Here is a 9664-nt window from a genome sequence, read left to right on the forward strand (position 1 = left end):
CAGTTAAATGTTGGAAATGTTTTCAATTGTCGGGATCATATTACCATATGTGGTGGACATGTACGGAAGCAAAAAATTATTGGATTAGAATACAGACATGGTTAGAGGAAATGTCGCATCAACGTATAGAGTTAAAACCAGAGGCATTTTTATTGGGTAGATTACTGGAGAAATATAGCAAAGAAGATACATATTTGATTATTCATATAATAACAGCGGCGAGAATTGTATTTGCACAAAAGTGGAAGACAGAAAAAATTCCCATCAGAAGGAGAGGTAATAAAGATTTTAGAATGTGCAGAAATGAATAAGTTAACACCAAGAATAAAAGATAAAGAAGAATCGGAGTATTTCAAGACATGGGGACGATTTTATCTATGGTTAGAAAAGAAATATGAATAAAAGATTATAGAGAAATAAATTAGATAAGTTATGAGAGAGAAGACAAAAAAGAAATAGAAACCCAGAAGACACCTGTGCAAATGGAAAAAGGGAAAGGGGGGGGGAGAAAGAAAATGTTTTTATATAAATGTACATTTATGATGATATGTATGAAATTAGTAAAATGAAAAAGTAATTGAAAAGAAAGTAAAAATCGGGATTGCTCGAATACCACTTTGGAAAATACTAAATTGAAAATGAATACAACAATAGAGAGAGAATGGAGAGGGACAGAGGAGAGAAGAGGGGAAGGAGAGAGAGGGAAAGAAGAAAGGGAAAAGGAGAGGAAGAAAGGGGAAACAAGAGTAGGAGAGAAGGTTAGAAGGGAGGAAGAAGGAAGGTGTGGGGGAAAGGAAGGGGAAGGAGAGAAAGAGAAAGAGAGGAGGAAAGAAGAAAGTAGAAGAGCAGATGGAAGAAAGAGAGAAAGGAAAGAGAGGGAGAAGAAGGATTGTTGTAAAACAAGGGAGATGAAATGGTAGAAGAGCAACCCCGATATACTTAAATTGTTTAGGATGTATTAGTATGAAAAGAAAATATGTACGCTAGATAAGAAACTGTACATTTAAGATACGTTTATGAGGGGAAAAAAGAAAAAACTTTTTCCCAAAAAAAAGATGAACATTTCTCCCATTATCCTGGTCTTCAGAATCACCTTCCTTTTATTTTTGAGCAACTCTAAAGACTTTTGTTGTTGTTGTTGTCAATTGCGACATCCTTGCCAAATCCCAACTCATTCCAAACACAAGTCTTCCTTGACACCCCCTTTCCAGACTTTCCTCTGCTCATCTCCTACTTCGGAGGGGGGCGGGGGGGGGGCGGAGGGAGAACTATGGTGATGTTTCGATTCCCAGAATTCCCGAGTCAGCAGTTGAAGTCCACAGGTCATGAAGAGGCCATAGTTCCCCACCCCTTTCCTCCATGGATAGGATCAGAATGTTCTTTGGCTTTTTCTCACTCATTCTGGCTCTTCTGGTGTCTTTCATTTTACCCTTATGAGAAATATTTCCCATTAGTTTCTGGACTTCTTTTACTTACCCAGCTCTTCTGCCATGGACTCTCAACGGCCTGAAATCTGCTTTCTGGACTTTCAAAGTCTGACCACAAATTCTCAGTCCCAGGAAACTCCTGCATCGGGTGATTGCTTTCCCTCAATCTTCCTTCCTGCCCTTCTCGGTGGTCTCTATGTCCATCCTTTGGTCCCTTCCTCCATCTTGTTCAGCCAGCATTAGAAAAGAGAGAGGGGATTTTTGGAGAGCCCGTGTGGGTTGGCAGAATTTATCTCCCAGCAATTTGCATGGTAATTTAAGACCCCTGTCATGATTATTTCATGCTTTCTGGAAAGGCCTGCAATTTATAAATTTGTGGTCAAGCGCTCCAATGTTTTTATCCCTTCCCTTTGCAAGGGTTGGAGACGGGAAGGTGAGAACCAAGGAGCCCTGGATCAGAATGAATCATTCAGGAAACACAGACCAGCTGGAAGGTCCAAGGAACAGCCTGCAAAAGGAGAAAAAGGAAACTCACAGTCTGAATCTAAATACTCCTATCAGGTTCCTGGCTTGTTAAAACATTTCTTCATATTTTGCAGTTACTTGATTCTGTAATAAAGTATCTTATAGGAAACGGGTGAAACTGTCGACTTCCAGAAAGAGGGGTTATTCCGAGAGGCAATTACTGATACCTTCGCATTTTAATTCCACCTATTCAGCAGTGCCATGTGGGTAGTTCTCTTGCAATCCCGAGTAAGTTTTTCAAAATTTATGGTGTCCTAGGAGGATTTTACGCAGCTGTCATAGCAGTCAACTCCAAGCTAAATCTGTCTCAGAGTCAAGCCCCAGCTGCAGGCCTTGGACTAATATATCCAATGTGTCTGCCTCCATCCAAAGTTTAACAAGCTTTGTTTCAACAAAAATTATAGTCTGACTATCAAAATATACATTACATAGAGAGGAAAGCAAACATTTCTAAATGCACAAACCAAAAGCAGAAATTGCACACCGTTGGTTCAATAGTAGAAGCAAATCACTTTCACTAGATCAAACAACAACATATGCACAACAACCGGCTGCTAGTATACACAAATTATTCTAAAGGTAAAGGTTCCCCTTGCGCATATGTGCTAGTCCTTCCCGACTCTAGGGGGTGGTGCTCATCTCCGTTTCAAAGCTGAAGAGTCAGTGCTGTCTGAAGACATCTCCGTGGTCATGTGGCTGGCATGACTAAACGCCAAAGGCGCACAGAACGCTATGACCTTCTCACTTGTCCCTATTTTTCTACTTGCATTTTTTACGTGCTTTGAAACTCCTAGGTTGGCAAAGCTGGGACAAGGAACGGGAGCTCACCCCGTTACTTGATTTGAACTGCTGAACTGCCCACCTTTTGATTGACAAGCTCAGCGTCTTAGCCATTGAGCTACAGCGTCCCTTGCCAAATTATTCTACTGTGTCAATAATCATTTAATCTCTCGTGATCTCCTTCTTTGGATTACTGCATGGGACATTTTGACACGATTTTCCCCCTCTCTTGAGACAGAACTCAGAAGTTTCACTTATACCTCTGCTAAGGTCCAGCTTGGCCAGCTCGGTGGGTCTTGGCTGGAGAGCTTGTTTGCTCTGATGGTGAACTGGGAAACTTTGATTCAGAATCCGCTAATAAGGATGCTCAGAGAAGCCAAGTTTATGCAACCCAAGAGAATTGGATACAATAATACTGCATTTATTTCAGAAAGAGGTACCTAAATATATTGTCTTTTTTGAATTTTTTTCTAACAGTCTAAACCTTCAGATTTGGTACGGTACAATTACTTTCTCTTATTCCTTAATTACTCAAGTTTTCCCTTCCATTTTTTCTTCTGGGATGAGATCCGCTGCTGTTCTCATAATGCTAAGGGGGATAAACTCCTTTTTACGTCTCAATGCTGCTATCTGGAAGGAGGGATAATTTAAAGCCCTCTTGGTGGGCCCCTTCTGTGTAAGAAACCAAGGCAGCCTGAACCTCCCTTCACCCCAGCCCTGGCAAAACAGGAAGAGGCTTTGAAAGAGAGAAATGGGGAGCTTCGTAGGCCTCGCTTGCCTCAATCCAGATAGCTGTGCACCAGGCAGACTTTGTGTGGAGATATTCGGGGAGAGATTCCAAGGGAAGGCCGAATTCCTAAGGATTCCTAAGGAAAAAGAAACAGATCCAGGAAATTACAGACCTATCAGCCTGACTTCAATACCGGGGAAGATTCTGGAAAAGATAATCAAGAAACGAATCACCACACACCTAGAAGCAAACAAAGTAATAACCAAAAGCCAACATGGGTTTGTCAAAAACAAATCATGCCAGACTAATCTTATTGCATTCTTTGACAAAGCGACAAAATTAGTAGACCAGAGGAATGCTGTCGATATAATTTACTTGGACTTCAGTAAAGCATTTGATAAAGTAGACCACAACCTACTACTAGATAAAGTAGAAAAATGTGGGTTAGACAGCACCACCATCAGATGGATTCATAACTGGCTGACCAACCGCACTCAACATGTAGTCCTCAATGGAACTACATCCACATGGAGGGAAGTATGCAGTGGGGTACCCCAAGGCTCTCTTTTAGGCCCAGTACTCTTCAACATCTTCATCAATGACTTGGACAAGAGGATAGATGGGGAACTCATCAAATTTGCAGATGACACTATGCTGGCAGGAATAGCCAACACTCCAGAAGATAGGCTCAAGTTACAGAAGGATCTTGACAGACTTGAACATTGGGCGCTATCTAACAAAATGAAATTCAACAGTGAAAAAAGTAAGGTTCTACATTTAGGCAAAAAAACCAAAACGCACAGGTACCGTATACGTGGTACCTTGCTCAATAGTAGTACCTGTGAGAGGGATCTTGGATTCCTAGTGGACAACCATTTAGATATGAGCCAGCAGTGTGCAGCAGCTGCTAAAAAAGCCAACACAGTTCTGGGCTGCATAAACAGAGGGATAGAATCAAGGTCACATGAAGTGTTAGTGCCACTTTATAATGCCTTGGTAAGGCCACACTTGGAATACTGCATTCAGTTTTGGTCGCCACGATGTAAAAAAGATGTTGGGACTCTAGAAAGAGTGCAGAGAAGAGCAGCAAAGATGATTAGGGGACTGGAGGCTAAAACATATGAAGAACGGAGCTCGGTATGTCTAGTTTAATGAAAAGAAGGACTAGGGGAGACATGATAGCAGTGTTCCAATATCTCAGGGGTTGCCACAAAGAAGAGGGAGTCAAACTGTTCTCCAAAGCACCTGAAGGTTGAACAAGAAACTGGATCAAGGAAAGAAGCAACTTAAAACTAAGGAGAAATTTCCTGACAGTTAGAACAATTAATAAGTGGAACGACTTGCCTGCAGAAGTTGTAAATGCTCCAACACTGGAAATTAAAAAAAAAATGTTGGATAACCATCTGACTGAGATGGTGTAGGGTTTCCTGCCTGGGCAGGGGGTTGGACTAGAAGGCCTCCAAGGTCCCTTCCAACTCTGTTGTTATTATTATTATTATTAGGATGTTTTCCTTAGAAAAAAAGAAAGTAGTATATATTAAAATATAAAAAAGCAACCATTGTACGCACGGAATTCTAAATAAAAAGAGTATTGCCAATCTCGCTCAGTGTTTCTCAGCCTTGGCCATTTTAAGGTGTGTGGACGTCAACCCCACAATTCCCCAGGCAGCAGTGCTGGCTGGGCAATTCTGGGATTTGATGTCCACACATCTTAAAACGGCCAAGGCTGAGAAATATGGACTAGCTAAACAAACTCCCTTTTGAGTCAGCTTTTGGATTTTTGCCCGAGTTCATACAGCTTGAAAGAATGTCCTGACCAGAGCTGGAAAATTAAAAAATATTCCAGTGGCTACTTTCCTCGTGACTTTTAGTGAAAAGATAAAGATGCAGACTACTTTTTCTCACTTGTAGTTTGCTAGACTTGGGATGGTTTGAGCATATTTTCCCTTTGAAGAAACTCAATACCGTGTATTCAGGCCTTTCAGTTAGAAGCTGTAGGGGGCGCTGTTGTGCCATTCCAGGAACCCGCTCTCTTTCAGAAGAGTTACCGTACTCAACCGCGGAGACTTGGGCCAGCTCTCCTCTCCCTGAGGAAGGAGACTTGAGTTTCTCTCTCTACTCAGAGGCCCTTCCTTCTCCCTTCCCCCCCCCAAACGATTTCCTTCAATCAACAGGCCTCCAGCGTCATAGTCCAATCCCCAGCTATTATTAGTATTATGATTCTCTGCCCATTTTTCCACCTTCCCTTTTTGCTTATCCTGGCCATTCATTTATTTCTGCACGTGGCTCCCAAGCAAGTACATATCTTTTATTATTTGAATGTTTTATTGAGTTGTGCTCCACTTTTAATCAATTCTATATATAATAAAGGAGAATATTTGTAGCTCAGGGTTGAAAGGAGGGGTCCTTGGTGCTCTCTGAGTTTTCTTGCAGACCGTTCATTACTCTTAACTAAGTAACACCATCATCAACAAGACCAGGACCGATGACGTTACCTAGTTTGGTAATGAAACGTCTGCAAGAAAACAAGCAAGCTCAGAGAGCATCGAGGGCCCCTCAGTTCTTGACAAGGCATCTCATCAACCTTGGGATTGTCTACCTGAAAAGAGAAAGCCTGAAGGGTCACCTTTGCAGCTGGATATGGGTATTCTGCATATTCTAAGCATCAGAATCCGCTCCAAAGCCCCTTATATGAACCCATGGGAAGGGTGATTTCGCAGACCCCAGCACCTCAAGTCGGATGGGAGACGCATCTGCCTGGAGAATGGAAGCTAGAGAACATCTGAAGGTGAATCTGCTGAGAATCAGGCAGAAGACATCAGGCATAAGGTAAAGGGCTCAGGAGATGACTTGAAACCTTTAAATACAGCCCAAAGGCAACTGGACTTTCTGGTTTTTCTTTGAAGATGTTTCACTTCGCATCCAAGGAGCTTCTTCAGCTTTAAATTCAGCATTTTAAAAAATCCTGCCTTCAGATGCATGTCAGCCAAGCCCCATTTCCTTTATCTGAGCTCAGTCTAAAAGGGAGGATTATTTTTGTTACTGAAGAAACATTTAAACTTATGAATTGCAGGTAAAATCCTCTCTCTTTTCTTCGGTAAGATTCTTCAGGCATGATATCTGCTTCAGCCACATTTCTCACACATTTATTTATTTTAAATGTTGGCATGCTGCCCATTTCCTTAACAGGTCAGGACGGCTTGCAGAAATGCAATTAAAGCCATAGAAATATCATTACAGTAAAAACAACCTTAAAACTTTATTAAAGCAATAAAACAATGCACTTTAAATAATTAAATTTTAAACAGTTTAAATGGTTAAAAGGCCTGAGTAAGCAAAGTAATATGTTCTAAACCCACTGGAGCTGGGCGGCCAAGACGTTTAATTAATTAAATAAATAAACAATGAAGAGAGGACTTCCTTCAGTTCCAGTGGCATTTTTCCCACCACGAGGCCATAGAAAAATCAGAATTAACCGCCAAGACTAAAAGTATCCCTAGCAGATGCCACACCAAGTGTCCACTGATGACCAGAGAGTGCCAGGAAGACAGTGAACCAGCTGCTCCTCCTGCAACTGGGTGTAAAGCATTTTGTAAACCTCCCGAGTGCCTGGAGTCAGGTTCAGAAGAGAACTATCGATTGTATTAATGTGGGATTATAGTGGCATCTTGAGGAGGAACCGTCCACCTCCTGTGGTTGCCTTCTAGGCTGGAAAAATGTCCAGCCTTGGGAGTTGAAGGCCACAGATCTTAAAGTTGCCACGCTTGAGAAGCACGGCCTTAGACCTTGATCAGGTCTCTCCTCCAGCTACGAGGCAGCTGGTTGGTCTACTGGTGTTAGTCAGAAGTCCTCCTTGCTATAGTCCCGTAGCTGAGCAGCCCAGAGACAGGACCCAGGAGCGCCCCCAAACCTGATTCTTAAGGGGGAGAATGACAGGCGTTTCTCTAAACCTGGAAGTCCCGTCTGTGGAAGCACGAACGTCTCGCCTGTCTTGGGTTTCTTCTACCACATCCAGTTCTTTGCAATCCGGAGTTATTCAGAGATGTCCTTCCCCAACCTTACAGGAAAGGGAAGCTCTAGCTGACATCATGAAGGCCAGGCCCAAAGGAGCCTAAGGCCTTGGGAGCAGCTGGTGGGCCCCACAGGATCATCCAAAGAGGAGCGGCAAAAGTTCTTCTCACCTGGCCTAGAACCTCTGCAAAGGGGCCCCTCCAACCTCACTCCCTCAACCACTCCAGGGTGCAGCAGCTATGATGAGAGCTCCAGGAGGGTCACAAAAGTCACATACCCCCAGCTCCCTCTCTCCATTTTTCCTAATGCCTCCTACTGTTGAGAGCAGGACTTATTTACATAGGTATGCTCCTCCAATTTATTCTGCCCAAGGTAAGCTGCGAGGCATTTAATTTGTCAGACTTTAATGAAGTCTCCCAGTTCAAATTCTATCAGCCCTTCTGACAGTCCACATTTTGATGCAGGCATGTAAAGCAAAGCCATTTACCGTTTAGGCTCCCAAGTCATTTGTTTTCCATTCAGTTTTGCATCCTGCAGTGCAGCTCTTCCTAAGCGGCAGCAAATCACTCCAAGGTTTGAGGTTCTTCCAGGTCTTCTTAGGCCTCTCCTGAACGTTCACGCAAAAGGGAGCAAAGTCCGTAGATGTTTGTGGAATAGCCCAGTGTGCAAACAGACAACGGGGCAACCTTCCCATCTGATCACTCTGAATTCCCTTGCCTAAATTTTAACCCCCGTTTTCAGAACCCCACGCACGCCTTCTGCAAGGCCGTTCAGCTTAGAGCGCACGGGGCTCTTGCAAGTCCAGCTCCTGCTGAGCATTTTCCCAGCCTCCAACAGGAAGATAAAGGTCTCTCTTGGAAAAGGCCTCTAATCAGTTGTGGGATGATCTACAATAGAGACATGTGTCTCCTTCTGTGCTACAAAGAAGGAAAACTCGGCTCCTGCTAGGTGTGCTTTGGCCATTTTTTCCCAACCCTTCCTAAAAGTCTTCACCACTGAGAGGTGCTCACATTTCAAGCCATGTTAAACCAGTAATGACTCAACCTTTTTCTGGCACTTGGGATAATACGGGAACAAAGGTGCTTCACGTGTGATCTCCATCATTGTGATTCTGGGGGTTTGGGGGGGGGCTACCAAATAGGTGGACCATTTCCCAGACCAATTCTGTTTCTAAGTCCCCCAAATCCTATATAAACAAGATCTCTCTCTCTCTCTCTCCTCTTTAATTGGTTCCCTTTTGTTTACTGCCACCTCCGTCTCCGCCTGCCAAATCCTTCAGATTGCTTAAAGTTGGATCATTGAAGGCCTATTGTTCGGACTCCCTGGACTCTCTGGTTTCAGTTCCTGGCTTCGAGGACTGGACTCTGATTAGATTCATCTGTATTTAAGCCACTTCCATGGACTTCCTTCCCATGACTGGAAGACCCGGCCTCTCCCCCTGTACTGGGAGAAGTGGAAGGTTTGCTCCTTCTGATCTCTTCCAAAGGACGTGTTTGGCTTGATGTGCAGATGCTCTTCTGGCTTCTGCAGGTGTGCCCCACCTGGCTCCCTCCTAGGCAAAGTCATGGCCGAGAGTCTCCTTCTTCTCCTTTGCCAGAAATCAGGCCCCTCGATCACCTGCTTAGAACACTTTCCTGGTCCATCTTAGCAAGGGGGCTTAATAGGAAAACCATCCCTCTTTTAGAGGGTCTACCCAATTTCTGCAGCCCTTGGTGAAGTTCCAGGTACCCTAACAAGACAGAAGGTTTCCATTTGTGGATAAAATTAGTTCAAAACAATTAATTCTGCTATTTTTTTCCCCTAAGAGATCAATTTTTGCATCTCCTCCCTAGGGACCAGAAGCTAGCCAACTTTGGCTCTCTCAGAAACACTCAGCAGGAGTGAAGTTCCCTCTTTTTCTGTTGATGCTCTTGGGCTTCTTCCTGAAGCTTTAGCCCTTCTAGTTTCTCTCTCTCTCAGCCTGCCCACCAATCGTTTTGTCCTTAGATTCTATTCAGAGCTCACTATTAGGACATCTCAGAGGTGGCCACTTCCGTTCTGCTGCCCAGAGGTCTCCAGGTAGATACCAGCTTCAACTTCAGGGAGACCTCATGGATTTCCACAGAATAAGATTCCTCTTTAGCTGCAAACTTACTCTGGGTGCTGGGTTTGCAGACTTCTAATGGACCCGGAAGAGTTTAGAAACTTTTGA

This window comes from Ahaetulla prasina, chromosome 5 (genome assembly GCF_028640845.1).
Source record: "Ahaetulla prasina isolate Xishuangbanna chromosome 5, ASM2864084v1, whole genome shotgun sequence".
NCBI lineage: Eukaryota > Metazoa > Chordata > Lepidosauria > Squamata > Colubridae > Ahaetulla > Ahaetulla prasina.